At 33.7% G+C, this 22,565-nt stretch overlaps 2 pseudogenes; one reads left to right on the top strand and one right to left on the bottom strand.

Annotated features, from left to right (window-relative positions):
• Window positions 1-1,234: 1,234 nt before the first annotated feature.
• On the bottom strand, window positions 1,235-1,646 carry LOC119769058 (annotated as a pseudogene).
• Window positions 1,647-4,617: 2,971 nt separating this feature from the next.
• The window catches only part of LOC119769059, a 185,564-nt pseudogene continuing 167,616 nt past the window's right edge, over window positions 4,618-22,565 (top strand).

A 22,565-nucleotide genomic window follows, 5' to 3' on the forward strand; every position in this document is an offset into this window, starting at 1 on the left:
AAACTAAATCCACTTTTTGGGAAATTAACACGCGGAAAATTAAGTGCACTCCAACAGTTCCGAAGAGATAGGCACTCAAATAGTAAATCGGCCAAAGTTCGCGACGAAAACAGTTGCTTTGCACTCGAAAATCGATGAAATTAAACGGCACTGAGAACAATATAAACAAATCTCGTCACGATGCTGAGACTGGAAAGCTCTGAAGGTGTTGTACGTCTCGCTGGTCAGGAGTGTGCTGGAGTATGCTGCGCTAGTCTGGGCGCCTTATCACGTAACGCACTCTACACGGCTTGAACGAGTACAGCGTGCCTTTGTGAGGTTTGCTTTACGCAAGCTACCATGGACCAACCCGCAAATCCTGCCACCGTACGAGGAACGCTGCTTGCTGTTTAGGCTGCAATCTCTCGCCCAGCGTAGGATCCTGATGCAGCACCTCTTCGTGTTCGACCTGCTACGAGGCAACATTGACTGCGACAGCATCCGCGGCAACGTATGCTTCAACGAACCGGCGCGCCAAGGACGTCCTTTATTGTGGATTCCGAGGCATCTGTTTGACTACGGTTATTATAACCCGCTCGATGTTTGTCTCCGTCAATTCAACGAAGTCTGTACTTGTTTCGATTATGCTGTGACCAAATCTGTGTTTATAATTAGAATTAGTTAGTGTTAAGATACAGCCTGAGCATTTTAGATGGAGGCGGTGAATAAATAAATAAATAAATTTAAAAAAAAATGAAGCAAATGAACAGCCCAAGTAACCGCGGGACTGTATAAGGTAACTTTAAATCCCCTCTATATCAACATATAAAGTTTGTTAGTAGAGTCTTGAAACTTTATACGCATGGAGGTAAAATTGAGTGGCGAAGTCTGGAGTTGATATAAAGTTATACAGCGGTAAAACGTCAAAATACTACTTTACCGACAGAACAAAAATAGTAAAATCAAAAAGCTTTGCGCAGCTCTTTCTCCCTCTTGGGAGAGTGCTTTTACGCTGGGATGACGATTTTGAAAGTTTCTATGTTTTTTTGCTGTGTTGCTTTGCTTTCGAGATTCTAAACTGCGTGTACTGAGATGTTTCACCGAGATGCCCTGCGCCAACCGTCTCGTCCGTCCTGAAATATGTATTTTCAGATGATTTTTGCCGACTAAGTCTTCCTTGAGGAACAACTTCAGGAAAAACTGAAACACTTGCCAGATTAAAACAGAGCATTTATTTATGTTTATACTAATAGCACTAAACAAAATTCACAAAATTCTCTGTCCTGGCACGGTGCGTCGCCTGAGCACCCGGTCCCGGGGTCTTGGTGCGGTTTCCGCCGGTGGCACGCAGCGTGATTCCGAGCGAATTGCACTTATCGGCGACGTCCTGAGCAGCCAACAAAGCGGCGTAGGGCGGAGCCTCGTCACGATCGGCCTTGGCGTTCACGCGAGATTGTTTCTTTGCCCGAAAGATCCGTGACGTAGACGAAAGTGTCGTTGAAGCTGGCGTAGAGCGAAAACTCCTCCTTTCTAGTTTTGTTTTTGCAGGAAGCCATCGTAACTAGAAAATTGTATCTTGCGACGATAAGGAGCTGTTCTGGAAAAAGAATAGTTTAATACTAAGCGCAGTTAAACTAACTATAATTGACTCACATTTTTATAGACGCTGAACCGTGCGCTGAACGATTTTACCTGCAGCAAACATAAACATACCGCGAAATACTGCCAAACTTTTATTGCCCTCACTAGTGTTAAGTTAGTGTTTTGAAACATTTTAAGAAATGTCAAAATGTGATATAACATTAAAAGCTTACTTTACAGTGATATATAAAGCTTACCATTAATGCTTCGAAACATTGTTGTGCTAAATGCTTCGAAACTTTAATTGGCTGTTCTATATGTCATTATACGGTAGGTAATAATGTTTCAAGCTACAAATGTTTCGAAACATTTTCAAAGACTATTTAAAGTGTCATAGCATCGGGAATGTTTATTTAGAGTGAATTTAGAGTTTTGATTTAGTGCTTGTGGTTACTTGGGAGGGTTTGTTCGTTTTTCCAAGCATTACAAGCAGTTGTTCGTATATGCTTATTAGAGAGAATGATTCAATTATTTAAAAAAAAATCTTCAGGTAATACAAATTTTGTTTTTTTTTTACTCAAAATATCATCCGTCATCGTTTCACTTTTTGGATGTTTCGGAATCTGACATAAACTTTTAATAATCGTCAAAGGCAAAATATACCGCAATTTGTTGTAAGGAAGTTTGTTATATTTTCGGCAGTTTAAAATATTTTGTAAGGAATGAAAAATAATCGTGATCATAGGGCTATGAAAAAACTTAAAATGTTTTCTTTTAAAGCTTGTTTGATAGTATACAAAAGCGGAAAAAACAGTTCCCCTAAACGATGAATTGTCTAAGTGTATTGTTCTTCCTAAAATCTATACTTGACTAAGTTAAAAAAATGTCTTATATTTTTCTAGAATAGTTAAAATCCCAGTTTAATAAATAAAAATAGAAATAAATTTTAATTACAATATCCCTATTTATAAATTTACTCAACAATAACAGATGACAATTCATGGATGAACTAATTTATCGAAATTTGTATTCTTTCACACACGCTCTGATAATATGATATCTGTTGTTAATCACATATTACATTTAATTTTATATCTCGAAATAAATATCGAAATATATCTTGAAAATTATAATAAACATGCCAGGAACGCAGCGCAGCGGATAGCAAACGAAAACGACGACGACGACAAAAGTCCAAGCAGAGAAACATCGCGCGTGCTTGTAGGTAAACAGGCAGGCAGGCAGGCGAGCAAGCTCGTGAGAAAGTTTGAACCTGAGAGAAAGCACGTGCGTGTACGAATTTGAATTAAACATCGTTGTTAGGTAGCCCCTTACAGCTAGCCGCGCAAAAATGGTCAGTTTTGGGCGCTAATAACTTCGCGGGAAAAATCCTAAAAATATGGTGTCTTCGGGAAAGTTGTTCTAAATTTAATGAAGGTTCTACATTTGAGAAATGGTAAGAATCGGATAACTATGGCGCCTTCCACAGGTAAAAAAGTTAAACAGTTGCTTTTCTCCATACATTATGACGATTTTTCCCATACAAACTTTAAGCGATTGGAGGGAGCGGTTCCCGTGGTCAGAATGAGCTCAAATTTGGAATTTAGCCTAGTGATGGGTCAATCTTTGATTTCAGGGGGTAGCCCCAAAAAAGTCCGGATTTGGACCACCCTAATGGACACATCTACAACCCCCAGCGAACCTCCAGTTGCAGTGAACTCGACTTCGGGCTAAGACCGGGGTATACGAAGCAAGGCCCTGTGGTCGGAGTGCGACATAGGAGTTGCCAATCTTGCCCCACAGGCAAGTACCCGCATATAAGCAACACTTCCTCTTCCGAACGCCTCCCAATTTTCAGCTCAAGTACCGTTCCCGAATCCACGCGGCGTTTGTCGTCGGCTGAAGCTGTCATGGTGTCACAGCTGATAGACCCCGAGCCGTTGGACAACCCATCGCACCGTACCGCGCCGGGACGCTCGCTAGACGGTACCATGGAAGTTCCCAATCGTTCCGACGCAGTCGCGCTCCCAGCCAGCGGCCAGCCAAGTCGTCCCGGCCCTGCGTTCGGAAGTCGAGAGGGGGTTTTCCAACAACCAACTCCAGGCGAGTACTCTGAGTCAACAGTTTTTTCTTCTCCTGACAATCCCTTGGCTTGCAGCCCTCCAAGACACTTGACCATCTATTACCAGAACATTCGCGGCATGCGAACAAAGGCGGAGAAACTGCGCCTCGCCTTGATGTCCAGTGACTACGACGTAGTGGTTCTCACCGAAACCTGGTTGCATGGCAATATTCTTAACTCGGAGTTCTCCGCGAACTACAAGATCTTCCGACTCGACCGAAACACCGCCACGTCCAGCGCAGCTCGTGGAGGAGGAGCACTTGTTGCTGTCAAAAGCGATCTTGGAGCTAGGGAGGTAGAATTGGCTAACTGCGAACGGTTGGAGCAGTTAACAGTTCGTATCAACTTCCATTCCTTCGCTCTCTTCGTTTGCGGGATTTACGTCCGACCACGCACCCCTCCCGACGTGTACACCTTGCATGCTGAATCCGTCCAGCAAATTCTCGAAAAAGCAACGGATCAAGACGTGGTGGTTGTTGTCGGGGACTACAACCTTCCGGATCTCGTCTGGGTCTTCGATGAAGACGTCGGTGGCTTTCTCCCCGCGAACGCGTCGTCTGATGCAGAGGTGGCTCTTACTGAGTCCTTCCTGGCCAACGGGCTGGTCCAAATAAACTTCCTGCTGAACAACTCCAACTGCTTACTAGACCTCGCCTTTGTGAATGACGCTGCGGCCTTTGAGCTGTTACTGCTTTTTGTTGGCTGTGACAGTCGGGGCAAATGAAACACCGTTTTTTTTTCGTTTTGAGCTGTTACAGCCCCCGAACTCACTCTTACCGATAGACGCTCCGCATTCTTCATTCGTTCTGAAGCGAGAGATTTGCGCGCACACACCTGCTTCCGAATCTATCGATCCGGTTGCTGAGGAGTTCGATTTCAAACGTTGCAACTTTGAAATGCTGAATTCAAGGCTAGAAGCTGTTGATTGGAGTACGATGGACACAGCGTGCTCACTGGACGACGCCGTGGCAGAGTTCTACGACCAGTTGCTGAACGTGTTACGCGACACAGTGCCAGTTCGAGCCAGGCGATTTCGTTGCCCTTCCAGGACGCCGCCGTGGTGGAACTCGCAGCTTCGGAACTTACGCATCCAACTGCGGAAGGCACGTAAGCGGTTCGTGAATCGAAGCTCGTGGGGAAACAAGGTCACACTCTCGTACCTCGAAACTGAGTTTGCTCAGCAACAGGTTACGAGCTACCAGAATTACATCGCAGGAGTTCAGGACAATCTCCAGTCTAACCCGAAGAATTTCTGGTCGTCAAGGAGAAGAAGCAGGTGGGAGAAATACCAACAGATGTGTCGTATCGCGAGGAAAAATCGACTTCTCCGGAACAGGCAACTGTCATCCGCTGCTACCAATCGGCTACCAACGCCTGTAGTCTAGTTCTAGTGGGGTAGCAATCGTGGGGGTATGGAACTGGCTGCATACTGTTAGGGTGTCTTGGCTTTTGTTTGCCCTAGCCAGTGGGAGTAGTGAAGCTCCACCCAATAACTGAAGCATTTTCCTGCATTTTAGCACATATATTTAACGCGAAACAAACAGAGTCACAGTAACGATTGGGTCAGGAACTGCCATCGGTTACATACCCTTTTCCATGTTGGATTATTATGGGGTCCTCCAGGAAATCCTGGGAGTTATGACCTGATGATCTACCTGATCAAGAGGGGTCTATATGAGTGTATTAATCATCGGTATAGCTTCAAGTAGCTTCAGTAAACCACGACCCCTAACCATCCAACACGGCGAAGAATATCCATCGTGGCTCACTAAAGCTACCTGAAGCTATACCGATGGTTAGTTCAGCCATATAAACCGTCGTTGATCTGGTAGATATCCAGGTTACTTCAAGGAGTCCTTGGAAGACATATACCAATCCAACGAACCCTAGAGTATCCATCGTGGTTCAGTAATCAGTAATCTACCTGAATCTACACCGATGGTTAATTCACCCAAATAGACCCCCGTTGAGCAGGTAGATATCCAAGCCATGACCGAGAGTTCCTGGGAAACCCATAACAATCCAGCATGGTGCAAAGTGTCCATCATGGTCCACTGAAACTTCTTGAAGCGATACCGATGGTTGATATACCCATATAGACCCGCGTTGATCAGGTAGATACCAGGTCATCACTTCCTGGAATTCTTGGATGATCTATAACAATCCAACGTACCCCAGAGTATCTATCGTGGTTCACTGAAGCTACCTGAAACTACACCGATGGTCAATTCACCAATATAGACCTCCGTTGATCATGATCTCAGGGGGTACCGGAAAACAAACCCCGTAATGGCGTACAATAGGGTCCTAAAGCCCTAAGTCAATTGTTATGTTCAACGGCAAAAAAAACAGATTAAAAACCATTTCTGATCACCTTTTTCATTTAAATGCAAAAAATAGGACAGGACAACATTTTTTCGATGAATCAACTAAGGTCCTCTTAGAACAAGCTGTGAAGTAGAACCTTTTTGTCAAGAAGGGCTGCGAAAAAAAATCGATTTGAAATCCTTTTCGGTCGTACAAAGTGTCATTGTACTCAGAAAAATACACTTTATCGTTGTGAACAATAATATCACAAATTTAAGCTTCTCTTTAGGACCCAATTGAAACATATCAAACAAAATATTGAAAACAAATCTGCACAACAACAAACAAGCAGAAAAATGAGACGTTATTTTGTATTCAACAAAGTATTCAATTCTTTTCGTTATTGTAAATTGACTTTTTATTGCATTTTCTGATTTGTATGAAACCTTGTCCATTGATTCATTTATTATGACTAAAAAAGATATTGAGCACTGTTACTTCATATTCTTCATACAAAATGGTGTCTATCGATACACAAATGCTGTGAATGTTTTCGCAAATCTGTATCTTAAGATAAGATTTTCTGATCACCAACCATTGGCAAAGTTTCTAGTTATGACCAGGTTTGAATTAAAAACTTTTTTTAGTCTAAAAAAGATTATATCTACAATGATTAATACACCCATATACACGGAGAGACCGTGCCCAGAAATTTTAACAATTAAAATTGTTGATTTTACTTTCGTTAATTTTAACAAAAACGTACTTGTTACTGCCAATATTCCGCTAGAATAACTAAAATTTAGTATTAATTTAATAACCTGTTTGTTGAAAATGCTAGAGGCAAAAAGCTAACAGATTTCCCGAACTCGAATGAACGTGCTCGACTGTTAGCTTTGGTTTTAGGAAAATCAAAAATTTTGTTGGTTGAATATAATTTACATTTGGTTGAATATTTAAAAGATGAACTTGGGTTTGTTTACGTCTGTCATTTGAAGTCAGGATTCGAACGAGAGCGGTCGATTTGTTGAGTTTGTGTTGTTAATTATGAAGTGAGAGGATGTGAAAGGTGAAACTTACACTATTTAGCTAATGTTGAAGTGGCACATCAAAGTGTTGCAACTGGGGAGGTGGAATTGGTGAGTAGGTTTGTTGATGATTTCTTTGCAGGTGATAAACTATGAAGAGCAAGAGGACGATTTGCCATGAGGACCTCCAATGCGAGTGAGTTGAACATGTTAGAAGAATGTTTGATGGAACGAGAGGGCAATAGAAGGAAATGCGGGCCGACTCTTCACGGATAGAGCAGCCCGGGCAAATTTAACAAAATGTTGGTTAATCCAAGTAAGTATGGGTTTATTTTTGCACAATAATTTATCTAATGTGATTCTTATTAGAAAACTGAATCATTAAAAAGCTTCGTGCTTACGACGGATAAAATCTTAATGAACCATTATTTTTTTCCAGAATCATCAATTATAAAATACATAGAAATACCATGTGAAAGCAACATAAACAACATAAAAAATAGAGATGAAGTGAAATATAAAAAAAAAATATATATATAAAATATATAAAAGAAAATAATTATTATCTTGAAAGTTTTGTTGCAATACGACTGCTCAATAAACTGGTAAGTAAAACTCAAAATATTTTTTTCAGGAATCGAAGTACGTTGAATAAATTGAATCAAATGCAATGAAAGTTTGTTGCCAAAAGTAATTGTTAAATTAATGCAACTTTGGTAAGTAGCATTATTGATATTTCTTCTTTCCTCAATATAATTTCATTTATTTACGTTCCTTTTTTCAGTTTATAGCCGAAATTAAGAATTTTGTATTAAATTACTAATACATTTCACATGTCTATTTGCAGCAAAGGTTCACTTTAGTGAAAATTCTGTTTCCAACCACAAGAAAAATAACTAAACCTGAGACCATTGTAGATGATGATGACTTATCGGATGATTTCACAGTGATGGTAAGTGGATACAATACTTAATTTTATACAACATAATAAAAATATAAGCTTAAAACTTGGTGAAAATTTTGCTCGATTTCTATTTTTCAGGAATTCATGTTAAATTAAACATCTTTTTTAAATATGTTCAACAAAATTTGTAATATGCTTTTTCATTATTTTTAGTTTAATGCAACGTAATTTTTTAAAACATTAATCAAACTTTACATGTTTTATAACAACAGTTAAAAAAAAGTTTTATTTTGATGCTTTTAACAGTAACTTAACAACCTCATACAAAAAAAAAACCAATTAGTACAAAACGTTAAATTTTTAGGCAGAATTAATTAATTTGTGAGGCATTATTACAAAATTTACTGCAAATTCAATAAAAATAACGCTAACAACTACTAGTTATTGCCTACATGTACGAATATTTTTCTGAATTCAAGTAAGACAATTGTTGAAATATAGCTAGAAATTCGGCCCAGCCTATATCGTTAGATAATTAAAGAGAATATATATCAACACTTACATACATTATGTCTAATTAAGAAATGTTTTGTTATAAAATACTAATAATTTGCTGCATGCAAAAATATTTCGGTTGATACAACGAAAAAAAATTGTTGAAAAAAAGTTGAAAAACATTTCCCAGCCAGTCTTCAACAGAATATTCCACAATATTTCAGCTGAAAACAAGAAATTTTTAGTTAATTTTCTGAAAAAATATTCTAGCAGTCGACTGCTAGAATTTTTTCGGCCATTTAACCAACAAAATGGCAATTCCAGGTATTTTTTTAGTTAATTTTAATTATCGGTGGTCAGCAATTTCGGGTTAACAAAATCAACAATCGATTGTTGAAAAAAAGCTGTGTAAAAAATTAACCCATACTTTTAGTTAAATTAATCAAGATTTTCTTAGATTTGCCCCGGTCGGTCTCTCCGTGTAGACCCCCGTTGATCAGGTAGATCATCAGCTCATAACTCGCGAGAGTTCCTGGAAGACCCATAATAATCCAACATGGCGAAGGGTATCCATCGTGGTTCACTGAAGCTGTCTGAAGCTATACCGATGGTTAATTCACCCATATAGACCTCCGTTGATCAGGTAGCTATATATGCCATGACTGCCAGGAGTTCTTGGATACTCAGATTTGAAAATGGCCCCTTATCAGTGTTTTGTGGATGACCCCTTATATAAATGTTTCGTTTATTTGTAAATAAAATTAAAAAAGAAAACGTTACTTAATCCACCCTTAGGTAGTTGGTGCCTTCCTCACGTTTAGAGGGAATGCTATCCAAAATTGATGCAAAAGGGCGGACCTTTCAGTGTTCTATCAACTTGATACATTATTCATACCATCAGATTGGGTAGTCAGATCATCATAATTCAGGGCATTCATGTGCTTATAACTTTTGATAGGGTTGTCAGATCTTCAATCTTTTGAACTCGTTGCAAAGGTCTTTTGATTACTTGTCCAACGACAGGTCGCATGATGGATCCGAACAACGTTTTCAACAAAAAACTGAGATCCGGCCTCTAAAAAGTTCATAAATAACATTTAAGTGTTATAACTTTTAATAGGGTTGTCAGATCTGCAATCTATTGAAAAAAGGAAAGGTCTTTTGATTACCTATCCAACGACAAGTCGCATGATAGATTCAGACAACGTTTTCGTCAAATTATCTGAGATCCAGCCTCTAAAAAGTTCATAAATAACACTTAAGTGCTTATAACTTTTGATAGGGTCGTCAGATCTTCAATCTTTTGAACTCGTTGGAAAGGTCTTTTGAATATCTTACTAAAAATGTATAACATGACGGGGTTTCTTACAAAAACTACCCTTTTACAATCTTCTGGACTTTTGCTAAAATCGTGTTTTTAGCATAACTTTTGAAGTACTTAACTAAACTTTATAATTTTCAATAGCGACTTATGGGACCTCAAGACGGATCGAATGAGACCAAAACGGTCCAAATCGGATCAGCCAGTGCCGAGATAATCCAGTGCAGATTTTTTTTTGATCAACATCCCTCCACACACACAGACATTTGCTCAGAATTTGATTCTGAGTCGATATGTATACATGAAGGTGGGTCTAGGATGTCAAATTAAGAATTTCATTTTTCGAGTGATTTTATAGCCTTTCCTCAGTAAGGTGAGGAAGGCAAAACCCGTTTTACGCCAAATCCCCGCAATAACGCTCCCTCGATTTGCGCTAAAACCTCGAAATAACATTCAGAATTGCGTTCATCCTCGGATTGCGACCCCCAAAAAGAGCGCACTTTTGAGATTTATTGTACTCAGTTACATTTAAAAAACTGGTTTGAAAACACTGCAAATATGAAACTTTCCGGATGTTCCGGATTACCGAAACTATTGCCCCCGAATAAGCCCCTAGTGGATTGAAAAACCTTCTCCTCAAATCAAATGCAACCGGAAGCAACCCGCCGGTACATTCGATTGCCGCGGTGCCCAGAACCCTTGCCAGAACTAGTTTTACAGATCGGTATCAAAAATTAGCCACCCTTACCTTTCATTTGCGGCCAAAACATTTGAAATCGGTTAATTTCCATTTTTTGAGCGATTTCCTTCAACGTTCGACATTTCCAAATGTTGATCCAACAAACAAAACAGCGCGCTGCTGACAGACCGCGGATGAACTTTTCTTTTGGTCTATAAGGGGAATTGGGGATAAAACGGTCAAATTGGCAAACATTGTTGTTTTAAAATTTGGCCATTCTAGTTCGTTTGAAAGGTCAAATTTGATGTAACAATGCCTAATTTACTGTAAAAATGAATTACGCGTCATCAAAGTAGCGATATTTACGAAAAAATAATTATTTTTCAATTAAACCGAATGACGCAATGATCATTAAACCCCAATGCACCCCCGAATCTTTTTTCGCGGTGTTCATTCGCTCGCGCCAACTCGCGATCTCCGGGCGATGAACATTTCGTCCAATTTTGTCGCCGGCATCTTTCAATAAGAAGATTAATACCTGCAACCCCAAAAGACACAACGTGTGGAGAGCGTGTAGTAACCTCCCCCCTCCCTCGAGTATGAGTGGATGTCTGGGGGGACGAGCATGGGGCCAGTAACGAGTGCCTTACATTCCCAATGTCCTCCTGGAATCCGGCCATAACTCTTAGAGCAGAAGCTTCAAATCTACAGCTATCCAAACCTCGACACTCCTCCAAGTCGGCCTCGACCGACGAAACTTTGATCTCTACCAACAAATCTCCCGATGCTAAGGAAAACGAAAATCTCTCAAAAATCCGATTCGCTGAATGCACATTTTATCTCGAATGTTTGTCTCGTCCATCATCCTCTCGAGATACATCGTGCCATGTACGACCTGCAGAAAAACACCAACGCAAACAAAGCAGCTGAAAAGAGCAAAGACTATCCTTGCACCAGCCCTGACCTCAAACGTTCCAGCATCTGCTGATGAACTTGGGGCGGCAGCTGGTGCAGGGAGGCCGAGTTCCCTCCAGGCAAGTACCAAATGCTCTTACAATGAACAACAAATCCCGTACCCAGAAATCTACAAAACCACAGACTGCTCATTCTCCTGCCCACAAGATGCATCAACAACCCAGCTAAGAGCAAAGACTTTCCCTGCACCAGCCCTGACCTCGAACGTTCCAGTATCCGCTGATGAACTTGAGGCGGCAGCTGGTGCAGGGGGCTTGAACTCCGAGCATTCAAGTACCAACTGCTCTTACGATGTTCAATCGACCCTGTACACAGAACCTTCTTCACCTGCAGTATCCACGAACCTTGATGACCAGGAACCAACACCAACAGCATCGACAACCTTTGCACTTTAATGGAATATGTGTGGTATCCAATCTCACCGAAGTGATCTGCAGATGCTGCTGGCCAACTTCCAACCGTTGTTGGTGTGTCTACAGGAAACCAATGCTCGAGAGTTCAAGTTCCCGCACAATGACTTCGACAGAGACTACAGCCTTCTGCTTGGACCGTGCTCACCACACGGCAGACAGGGTGCCGGTATAGTAGTGAAAAACGGAATTCCATTTCAAAGACTTCAACTTCGAACTAAAATCCAAGCTGTTGCGGTTCAGATGCACTTCCCTTCGAAGATCACAGTTGTTTCTGTATAATTACCACCATTAGATAAAGATGCTGTCCAAAATCTCTCGGACCTGTTAGATGAGCTAACGAAACCTGTCCTCGTACTAGGCGATCTGAACGCACACCATGAGGCCTGGGGAAGCAGACCGTCACCAAAAGGAAGTGAAGCACGCAAAAGAGGAAATTCGATACTAGAACAAGTTGTTCTACGCAACATGGTACACCCTACTGGCAGTCGCAAGATTGTGATGCATGGTGGCATGAAAGTATATCAGAATCTGCATGAAATCTGTCCTCATGCATTTTTTGCGATATAGGAGTATGACATTTTTGCCCGTTACCGACAATTATCGTCATTACCGACGGCTTTTTGATTGTATTTCACAAAAAATACCCTTATCAGAACGAGGATTGAACCACCAACTTCTTGGTTATTGACACCCTACCACCGCGCCATGGACGCTTGATGAAAAGTTAGTGAAAGAGCACCAACATATGCTTCTCTTTGGAGTGTTGCTCGGGAATGGGCCAGCATTATATGTATTGGTGAGAACTGCAGATCGCTGAAATTTTTACACGCGGGCAAAAATGATCTACGGGCTTGCTGCAAAAAATGTTATAAAATATGACATTTTCTGCAGCAAATCCAATGTTGCAGATTTTGAGATATATTTTTCTTTTGGGTGTAGTCTTTAACAATGTTTCCCACACCCGGCTTGATCCTGCAACAGGCACGACGCAAGCACTAGATGTATCTTTGTGTACTGTGGCACACAAAAAAAACCATTCACATTAACCGGGTCTTTTGTGGTCTCTATTGCAAGTTTCTACTCGAACCTAGGAGTCCGAAGGCTTGAATGGGGAGAGCACCCAATCCTCTTTCTACTCCAAGGAACCTTCCACCCCAGTGTTTGAACTGACGACCTTTGGATTGCGAGTCCAACCGCCGCCAGCGATTCCACCAGAGTAGGCTTGGTTTGGTGTGTTGTTTGTACTTATAGCAGGGAGACGACTCCCATACCTGGAATGACTTAACGGCCTAACAACCAAGGCCGGGACCGACATTTTACTTCCTCATCCGATGGAAGGTTAGAGCAGATGGGAATCGAACCCAGAATCATCCGCTTACAAAGCGGACAGCGTAACCATTCGGCCACGCACTGCCACCCCGCACACAAGTTCCTGTGGAAAACTGTCCCAGACTGTGCAAACAGCGATCATTTCCCGATTTTGATCGACTACCCTGGATCTATCAACGAAACACCGAAACGCGCTAGATGGATTTACGAAAGAGCCAACTGGGAACGGTTCGAGGAAATGACGAGTTGAAGCATTCGACTTGGTCAGGGGCTGATAATTGACGATTTTACATCTAGAATCATAACAGCTGCCGAAGCCAGCGTGCCGTAAACCAGTGGAAGACCTGGACGGTCAGAGGCGTACTAAGGCCGGGTGCCCGGTGTCACCCCTCACCCCCTTTCTTGGTTTAATCCCACCAAACTTATGTCACATGAAATTCTTCTTACAAACTGGAATTCTAAATAATACTCTGCAATGAGCAAAAATATTCAGCAATTCCCCACGAAAACAGCATGATTCGAAAAAAAAGTTCTCCGATTGAGCTAAATTTTTTTCTGGGGGATCCTTGGCCGAAATAATTAGACCCGTATTTTTTTGTTTGGCCATTAGGGTGACCTACGCCGTGTTAAGGTGGTTCAAAAAATGGCAATTTTCGTCGATTTTCGCAAAAACCACTTTTTTCAAAAAGTCATATCTCCGCGCCATTTCATCCGATTTTAGCTGTCTTAGACGCAAAAGAAAGGTGATTAGTTGAGCTATTTGGGAAAAATAGTAAGAAGTTTCAAAAATCTAGCTTTACATTTAAAAAGGTTGAATGAAAACATAAAATGCTGTTTTGAAGGTCTCGGGACCAAAGAGCCTATGTCTGAAAATATTTTTATCGGATTCCTCAGAAAATTTCACATAACATAACAAAAAATGGTGAAGTTATGTTTTCGATACTCTGAGATACGATTTTTTAAAATAAAAACTGGATTTTTCGACGCGCCACGCGCAAAAATGGGAAAATGACGAAAACGGGAAAAAATCGACTTTTTTCACTAAAACTGCGATAATTTTAAAATTTCAGCGATTACATATAGATGTTATGGTACCAAAAGTTGCGTCTTTCAATTACGAAAATTTTGGTATTTTAACATGTATAGATCATCGCTGAAATTTTAATGTTATCGCAGTTTTAGTGAAAAAATTTTCCCGTTTTCGTCATTTTCCCATTTTGCGCGTGGCGTCGCCCAGTTTTTATTTTCAAAAATCGTATCTCAGAGTATCGAAAACATAACTTCACCATTTTTGTTATGTTATGTGAAATTTTCTGAGAATCCGATAAAATATTTTCAGACATACACAGCTAAAAAAGTAGTAATCCAGCTGCGTGTAAAAGGCCTGGGTGTAAAATAAATATTGCATTATTTTATGCAATTTTATGTAATTTTACACCCTAAAATATGTAGCCCATCAGTATGGGAAACTTATCTGACCGAAATGTCAAGCTCATATATGCGTTTATCCTTACAGCGTTTCATCGGTGTGATGGTCGAGTGGGCTAAGGCGCCAGTCCTCACTGTTGGTGCTGGGTTTGATTCCCGTCGGTTGCTACTTTTTTTTTTTGTTTTTGCAAAAAATGTACATGCAGTGTGTAATATTAAGTGTTTATTTTGACGAAGGTGATGTGCATGCTTTTGCATGCGATTTTACCATCGGATTTTTTGCTGTGTAGGCTCTTTGGTCCCGAGACCTTCAAAACAGCATTTTATGTTTTCATTCAACCTTTTTAAATGTAAAGCTAGATTTTTGAAACTTTTTACTATTTTTCCCAAATAGCCAAACTAATCACCTTTCTTTTGCGTCTAGGACAGCTAAAATCGGATGAAATGGCGCGGAGATATGATTTTTTGAAAAAAGTGGTTTTTGCGAAATCAACGAAAATTGCCATTTTTCGAAACACCCTAACACGGCGTAGGTCACCCTAATGGCGAAACAAAAAAATACGGGTCTAATTATTTCGGCCAAGGATCCCCCAGAAAAAATTTTGAGTCCGATCGGAGAACTTTTTTCGAATCATGCTGTTTTCGTGGGGAATTGCTGTATTGCAACATGAAATAACAAATATTTTAAATAATGAGAATAATACTTTTTATTATTGAAGCAACGACTTTTCAAAAGTGTTTATGATTTGATTTTTTCTCATATGCAAATACACATAATATAATTATCGAAATAATTATAACAGAGAACTAGTTCAAAAAAGAAAATATCATTCAGCTCGGCGTTAGTAAAAGATTTTTTAAAATGAAAAATATTAAAAAAATATGTTGTGTCATCAAATACATAATACATTAAAAAACTTCATTAATCCCGATAGAATCAAACTCACGACCTCTGGATTAGAAACCCAGTACGCCGCAAGTCGAAATCCATCCCCTACCTGTCAGTATTTCCAGTGAGCAGATTTACTCTTTGAAGGGATCTGACTTTGCCGAGCCAGACAGGAATTCAACCCTTCACCTTCCGCTTACAAGGCGAAACCCGTAACCTTATCGTTTTGATAGTGTTATTGTTATTATATTGACAGAATATTCTTTTCATCAAAATCAAAATCATTTTCTTTAAAATTTGGAAAGATTAAAAAATTTCAACGCTCAATCGATATTTTTTTATTTCATTAAATGTTTAAGTAAATCGTTATGGTTTTTAAATGATGAATTTATTTTTAGAAAATTGTTCGATACGAGATTTAAGAATTCGTAAATTTAAATCAGCATTCAAGATCAAACATTTATTTTGAAAAATAAAAATGCGCGGAATTAGTATTCTATAGAAATATTGTTAAGATTAAACTGATAATCTTAAGATATTTTTTTTTTAGATTTTATTGACTTCGTTGTCAATAATTATAAGACATGACATTTGTTCAAGCTTTATAAACCTTTTTCCAAAGGCAACAAATTTAATTCAGCAAACTGATTTGATTTATTATAGGGTAGCGTAGTCATCAATGAGACACTTTTGGTTTTCAACTTTCAATGATTTTTGTATTTTTATCATCTGCATTTTTTAATGAGCTTTTTGTTACATTTTCTTTCAATTAAAGTGTTCTAGCATTGATCAAAATATGAGATCGATCTGATCAGGGCTGTGGAGTCGGAGTCGGTGGAGTCGGGTCTTTTTGGGGACCTGGAGTCGGAGTCGGAGTCGGAGTCGTCAAAACTCGATCGCTGGAGTCGGAGTCGGAGCCGGAGTCGGCTAAATTTTATTAACTGGAGTCGGAGTCGGAGTCGGAGCCGAAAATTTCTGCTAACCCGGAGTTGGAGTCGGAGTCGGAGTTATCTTAAATTCAACCAAAAATATGTTTTTTTTTATTTTTCAATATTTGCTATAAAACCGCTTAATTCACAAAACTTCTTTTATGTTTAATTGTTTTTCAAGTCGCTGCGTTGCCATTTTTCATTTTGTTTAGAGATCTATGATCATTAAATGATAACCTGTAAATCCACTCTTACCCAAGTATGTAGTATCATCATAACTCAAAAAAATTAAAACAATATTGGTTTTGTAGTAGAATTAATTGATTCTTGACTGCTTCCTTTTGCCTATATGTATGTACCCTTTCAATACAAATTTAATTCAGTTCTTTCAGTTCTGAAAAAAGTTCACACACAGTCATCTTATACCCCGATAGCGAATGTCTTGGAAGTTTTAAGTAAATCAATTTTCAGGAAAAAGGTTACTAGGTACATAAAAAGATAAAAAAATAATAATCACTATTTATGGAAATAAAAAAAATCACTGTCAGTAAAACTCTTCCAACAAATAATCAACGATTATTACAATTTATTACTTGGAACAAAACATACACAATTTGTTTATACAGCAATTCCCCACGAAAACAGCATGATTCGAAAAAAAAGTTCTCCGATCGGGCTCAAAATTTTTCTGGGGGATCCTTGGCCAAAATAATTAGACCCGTATTTTTTTGTTTGGCCATTAGGGTGACCTACGCCGTGTTAGGGTGGTCCGAAAAATGGCAATTTTCATCGATTTTCGCAAAAACTACTTTTTTCAAAAAATCATATCTCCGCGCCATTTCATCCGATTTTAGCTGTCCTAGACGCAAAAAAAAGGTGATTAGTTTGGCTATTTGAGAAAAATAGTAAGAAGTTTCGAAAATCTAGCTTTACATTTGAAAAGGTCATATGAAAACTTAAAATGCTGTTTTGAAGGTCTCGGGACCAAAGAGCCTATGTCTGAAAATATTTTTATCGGATTCCTCGGAAAATTTCACATAACATATCAAAAAATGGTGAAGTTATGTTTTCGATACTCTGAGATAAGATTTTTTGAAAATAAAAACTGTGTTTTTCGACGCGCCACGCGCAAAAATGGGAAAATGACGAAAGCGGGGAAAAATCGACTTTTTTTCACTAAAACTGCGATAACTTTAAAATTTCAGCGATGACCTATAGATGTTATGGTACCAAAAGTTGCGTCTTTTAATTACGAAATTTTAGTACCCTAACATGTATAGGTCATCGCTGAAATTTTAAAGTTATCGCAGTTTTAGTGAAAAAAGTCGATTTTTTCCCGTTTTCGTCATTTTCCAATTTTTGCGCGTGGCGCGTCGAAAAACACAGTTTTTATTTTCAAAAAATCGTATCTCAGAGTATCGAAAACATAACTTCACCATTTTTTGATATGTTATGTGAAATTCTTAAATTCTTAAATTCTTAAATTCTTAAATTCTTAAATTCTTAAATTCTTAAATTCTTAAATTCTTAAATTCTTAAATTCTTAAATTCTTAAATTCTTAAATTCTTAAATTCTTAAATTCTTAAATTCTTAAATTCTTAAATTCTTAAATTCTTAAATTCTTAAATTCTTAAATTCTTAAATTCTTAAATTCTTAAATTCTTAAATTCTTAAATTCTTAAATTCTTAAATTCTTAAATTCTTAAATTCTTAAATTCTTAAATTCTTAAATTCTTAAATTCTTAAATTCTTAAATTCTTAAATTCTTAAATTCTTAAATTCTTAAATTCTTAAATTCTTAAATTCTTAAATTCTTAAATTCTTAAATTCTTAAATTCTTAAATTCTTAAATTCTTAAATTCTTAAATTCTTAAATTCTTAAATTCTTAAATTCTTAAATTCTTAAATTCTTAAATTCTTAAATTCTTAAATTCTTAAATTCTTAAATTCTTAAATTCTTAAATTCTTAAATTCTTAAATTCTTAAATTCTTAAATTCTTAAATTCTTAAATTCTTAAATTCTTAAATTCTTAAATTCTTAAATTCTTAAATTCTTAAATTCTTAAATTCTTAAATTCTTAAATTCTTAAATTCTTAAATTCTTAAATTCTTAAATTCTTAAATTCTTAAATTCTTAAATTCTTAAATTCTTAAATTCTTAAATTCTTAAATTCTTAAATTCTTAAATTCTTAAATTCTTAAATTCTTAAATTCTTAAATTCTTAAATTCTTAAATTCTTAAATTCTTAAATTCTTAAATTCTTAAATTCTTAAATTCTTAAATTCTTAAATTCTTAAATTCTTAAATTCTTAAATTCTTAAATTCTTAAATTCTTAAATTCTTAAATTCTTAAATTCTTAAATTCTTAAATTCTTAAATTCTTAAATTCTTAAATTCTTAAATTCTTAAATTCTTAAATTCTTAAATTCTTAAATTCTTAAATTCTTAAATTCTTAAATTCTTAAATTCTTAAATTCTTAAATTCTTAAATTCTTAAATTCTTAAATTCTTAAATTCTTAAATTCTTAAATTCTTAAATTCTTAAATTCTTAAATTCTTAAATTCTTAAATTCTTAAATTCTTAAATTCTTAAATTCTTAAATTCTTAAATTCTTAAATTCTTAAATTCTTAAATTCTTAAATTCTTAAATTCTTAAATTCTTAAATTCTTAAATTCTTAAATTCTTAAATTCTTAAATTCTTAAATTCTTAAATTCTTAAATTCTTAAATTCTTAAATTCTTAAATTCTTAAATTCTTAAATTCTTAAATTCTTAAATTCTTAAATTCTTAAATTCTTAAATTCTTAAATTCTTAAATTCTTAAATTCTTAAATTCTTAAATTCTTAAATTCTTAAATTCTTAAATTCTTAAATTCTTAAATTCTTAAATTCTTAAATTCTTAAATTCTTAAATTCTTAAATTCTTAAATTCTTAAATTCTTAAATTCTTAAATTCTTAAATTCTTAAATTCTTAAATTCTTAAATTCTTAAATTCTTAAATTCTTAAATTCTTAAATTCTTAAATTCTTAAATTCTTAAATTCTTAAATTCTTAAATTCTTAAATTCTTAAATTCTTAAATTCTTAAATTCTTAAATTCTTAAATTCTTAAATTCTTAAATTCTTAAATTCTTAAATTCTTAAATTCTTAAATTCTTAAATTCTTAAATTCTTAAATTCTTAAATTCTTAAATTCTTAAATTCTTAAATTCTTAAATTCTTAAATTCTTAAATTCTTAAATTCTTAAATTCTTAAATTCTTAAATTCTTAAATTCTTAAATTCTTAAATTCTTAAATTCTTAAATTCTTAAATTCTTAAATTCTTAAATTCTTAAATTCTTAAATTCTTAAATTCTTAAATTCTTAAATTCTTAAATTCTTAAATTCTTAAATTCTTAAATTCTTAAATTCTTAAATTCTTAAATTCTTAAATTCTTAAATTCTTAAATTCTTAAATTCTTAAATTCTTAAATTCTTAAATTCTTAAATTCTTAAATTCTTAAATTCTTAAATTCTTAAATTCTTAAATTCTTAAATTCTTAAATTATTAAATTCTTAAATTCTTAAATTCTTAAATTCTTAAATTCTTAAATTCTTAAATTCTTAAATTCTTAAATTCTTAATTCTTAAATTCTTAAATTCTTAAATTCTTAAATTCTTAAATTCTTAAATTCTTAAATTCTTAAATTCTTAAATTCTTAAATTCTTAAATTCTTAAATTCTTAAATTCTTAAATTCTTAAATTCTTAAATTCTTAAATTCTTAAATTTAAATTCTTAATTCTTAAATTCTTAAATTCTTAAATTCTTAAATTCTTAAATTCTTAAATTCTTAAATTCTTAAATTCTTAAATTCTTAAATTCTTAAATTCTTAAATTCTTAAATTCTTAAATTCTTAAATTCTTAAATTCTTAAATTCTTAAATTCTTAAATTCTTAAATTCTTAAATTCTTAAATTCTTAAATTCTTAAATTCTTAAATTCTTAAATTCTTAAATTCTTAAATTCTTAAGACGTGTGCTCTTCCGATCTTTCTTAAATTCTTAAATTCTTAAATTCTTAAATTCTTAAATTCTTAAATTCTTAAATTCTTAAATTCTTAAATTCTTAAATTCTTAAATTCTTAAATTCTTAAATTCTTAAATTCTTAAATTCTTAAATTCTTAAATTCTTAAATTCTTAAATTCTTAATTCTTAAATTTCTTAAATTCTTAAATTCTTAAATTCTTAAATTCTTAAATTCTTAAATTCTTAAATTCTTAAATTCTTAAATTCTTAAATTCTTAAATTCTTAAATTCTTAAATTCTTAAATTCTTAAATTCTTAAATTCTTAAATTCTTAAATTCTTAAATTCTTAAATTCTTAAATTCTTAAATTCTTAAATTCTTAAATTCTTAAATTCTTAAATTCTTAAATTCTTAAATTCTTAAATTCTTAAATTCTTAAATTCTTAAATTCTTAAATTCTTAAATTCTTAAATTAAATTTAAATTCTTAAATTCTTAAATTCTTAAATTCTTAAATTCTTAAATTCTTAAATTCTTAAATTCTTAAATTCTTAAATTCTTAAATTCTTAAATTCTTAAATTCTTAAATTCTTAAATTCTTAAATTCTTAAATTCTTAAAAATTCTTAAATTCTTAAATTCTTAAATTCTTAAATTCTTAAATTCTTAAATTCTTAAATTCTTAAATTCTTAAATTCTTAAATTCTTAAATTCTTAAATTCTTAAATTCTTAAATTCTTAAATTCTTAAATTCTTAAATTCTTAAATTTAAAAATTCTTAAATTCTTAAATTCTAAATTCTTAAATTCTTAAATTCTTAAATTCTTAAATTCTTAAATTCTTAAATTCTTAAATTCTTAAATTCTTAAATTCTTAAATTCTTAAATTCTTAAATTCTTAAATTTTAAAATTCTTAAATTCTTAAATTCTTAAATTCTTAAATTCTTAAATTCTTAAATTCTTAAATTCTTAAATTCTTAAATTCTTAAATTCTTAATTTAAATTTTAATTTAAATTAAATTTAAATTCTTAAATTCTTAAATTCTTAAATTCTAAATTCTTAAATTCTAAATTAAATTGCTAAATTTAAATTCTTAAATTCTTAAATTCTTAAATTCTTAAATTCTAAATTTAAATTCTTAAATTTTAAATTTAAAAAAATTTTAAATAAATTCTTAAATTCTTAAATTTAAATTCTTAAATTCTAAATTCTTAAATTTCTTAAATTAAATTCCAAATTCTTAAATTCTTAAATTCTTAAATTCTTAAATTTAAATTCTTAAATTCTTAAATTCTTAAATTCTTAAATTCTTAAATTCTTAAATTCTTAAATTCTTAAATTCTTAAATTCTTAAATTCTTAAATTCTTAAATTCTTAAATTCTTAAATTCTTAAATTCTTAAATTCTTAAATTCTTAAATTCTTAAATTCTTAAATTCTTAAATTCTTAAATTCTTAAATTCTTAAATTCTTAAATTCTTAAATTTAAATTAAATTCTTAAATTCTTAAATTCTTAAATTCTTAAATTCTTAAATTCTTAAATTCTTAAATTTTTAAATTCTTAAATTCTTAAATTCTTAAATTCTTAAATTCTTAAATTCTTAAAAAATTCTTAATTCTTAAATTCTTAAATTCTTAAATTCTTAAATTCTTAAATTCTTAAATTCTTAAATTCTTAAAATTCTTAAATTCTTAAATTCTTAAATTCTTAAATTCTTAAATTCTTAAATTCTTAAATTCTTAAATTCTTAAATTCTTAAATTCTTCCAAATTCTTAAATTTAAATTCTTAAATTCTTAAATTCTTAAATTCTTAAATTCTTAAATTCTTAAATTCTTAAATTCTTAAATTCTTAAATTCTTAAATTCTTAAATTCTTAAATTCTTAAATTCTTAAATTCTTAAATTCTTAAATTCTTAAATTCTTAAATTCTTAAATTCTTAAATTCTTAAATTCTTAAATTCTTAAATTCAAATTCTTAAATTCTTAAATTCTTAAATTCTTAAATTCTTAATTCTTAAATTCTTAAATTCTTAAATTCTTAAATTCTTAAATTCTTAAATTCTTAAATTCTTAATTCTTAAATTCTTAAATTTCTTAAATTCTTAAATTCTTAAATTCTTAAATTCTTAAATTCTTAAATTCTTAAAATTGTAAATTCTTAAATTCTTAAATT

This window comes from Culex quinquefasciatus, chromosome 3, assembly GCF_015732765.1.
Source record: "Culex quinquefasciatus strain JHB chromosome 3, VPISU_Cqui_1.0_pri_paternal, whole genome shotgun sequence".
Classification (NCBI taxonomy): Eukaryota; Metazoa; Arthropoda; class Insecta; order Diptera; family Culicidae; genus Culex; species Culex quinquefasciatus.